The 618-nt window shown below is 39.3% G+C and overlaps 1 long non-coding RNA gene across 1 annotated transcript in view; it reads left to right on the forward strand.

Moving 5' to 3' along the window:
• Nucleotides 1–441: 441 nt before the first annotated feature.
• Nucleotides 442–618, forward strand: part of LOC311047586 — a 1905-nt gene continuing 1728 nt past the window's right edge. Inside the window, exon 1 of the long non-coding RNA XR_014601020.1 lies at nt 442–618. This exon is cut by the window's right edge and continues 171 nt beyond it. This is a non-coding gene — a long non-coding RNA (uncharacterized lncRNA).

Genomic DNA, 618 nt, shown 5'->3' on the forward strand with positions numbered 1-618 from the left:
CAGGGGTCTTCAACCTTTTCAGGCCAAGGACCCCCTAACTGAGAAAGAGATGAAGAAGGGACCCCCACTATATATTACATAAAATTGTGTTGCAGATTAAAGCTTATCATAGATGTTGGATTCATGTTAATGTGTATTGTCAGACATTTAACGACTTAAACCGTCAATACTTAGTAAACTTTCACTCTGTACTTGGTCTGCTCTTTTTCCCCTCTTTGCCGAAAATAGCCGATCTACAAGCTCGCAACGCCTCGCGCTGCGAGGCGTTGTGAGCTTGTAGATCGGCCATTTTCGGCTAAAGTTCTACAAGCTCGCAACATCTCGCAAAGTGATGTGTTGTGAACATGTAGGTCGGCTACTCTCACTATTTTTCAACATTTTTAAATGCCTGGCCTGTTCTGGCCATAGTACATAATGGTATTATTGGCCCCGGTCATTGTCAGTCATTTCTTTTTTGTTTACAAAGCCTAAAAGTCGGAACCGAAATGTAATTCGTCCAATGTTTAATGCCAAAACGGTTACATTGTTGATCATAATTATTTGTATGACAATTAACCAAATGTTTTCCTAATTTACACACTTTTTCAAATGTATTTAGTCACTGTATTTTGTTCTGTG

The sequence above is a fragment of the Gymnoscopelus microlampas genome, assembly GCF_963454915.1.
Source record: "Gymnoscopelus microlampas genome assembly, chromosome: 6".
In the NCBI taxonomy this organism is placed as follows: Eukaryota; Metazoa; Chordata; class Actinopteri; order Myctophiformes; family Myctophidae; genus Gymnoscopelus; species Gymnoscopelus microlampas.